The sequence below is a fragment of the Octodon degus genome, unplaced genomic scaffold (assembly GCF_000260255.1).
Source record: "Octodon degus isolate 3935 unplaced genomic scaffold, OctDeg1.0 scaffold00001, whole genome shotgun sequence".
NCBI classification, from domain to species: domain Eukaryota; kingdom Metazoa; phylum Chordata; class Mammalia; order Rodentia; family Octodontidae; genus Octodon; species Octodon degus.
The window spans coordinates 15208916-15209671 of record NW_004524577.1 but is presented as its reverse complement, the minus strand read 5'-3'; the positions used below and the strand labels follow the sequence as shown (position 1 = coordinate 15209671).

The following is a 756-nucleotide window of genomic DNA, read 5'->3' as shown; positions in this document are numbered from 1 at the left end:
GATATTTTGAGACAGAGTCTCTGTATGTCATTAAGTCACTAAGGTACCCAAGCTGAACTGGAAATTTTGATCTTCCAGTATATAAGGATCACAGATATGCATACTCATGCCCAGTTTCAAGTCTTTTCAAAAGTGAAATTCTGCTTCTCTAAGCCTCTGAGTTACTGATAGTGATAATTCTTTTGGTGTATAAAGTGTATTAGCTATTTTTTCGATAATTTTATTGACAAACAAATAGTATTTTATTGACAGACAGTTTCAAATCTGATTAATAGGACACTTTCAATAACTAATACATTGCATATTATTGTCTTAGTGTTTATTCATTGTACAAGATGCAGACATGATATCCTGTACTCAAACATTATTAGAACAAATCTTTCTATTCATTGAATTAAGAGAATGGAGCTGTATATCTATCCTAAATATTTTTAATATACAGATACAAAATGGTTGTTCATTTGTATCCTCTTTTTTGTTTAGTTTTGTCATTTAAATATTATAGGTGTGTGAATTCAGCAAAATATTGCAAAATAGTCCAGTAGTCCATAATAGTAGTGGGTTTTCCCACTACTATTAAGACTGGCAATGTGAGAAGTTGTTGACTTGAGCCTTTTACAGCTCAGCATATTAATACCGCTTTACTTTTTATACATTTTTATACTTTTCTGCTGGATGATTAAGACCAAGATAAAGCAAGACCTATATAAAAAGAAATATAGCTTTTGTATCTGATAAGGTCAGTCAAATCCCCTC

At 30.8% G+C, this 756-nt stretch overlaps 1 protein-coding gene across 2 annotated transcripts in view; it reads left to right on the top strand.

Annotated features, from left to right (window-relative positions):
* Lgsn (lengsin, lens protein with glutamine synthetase domain) overlaps positions 1-756 on the top strand; it is a 39945-nt gene that overhangs the window by 22846 nt on the left and 16343 nt on the right. The window lies entirely within an intron of this gene.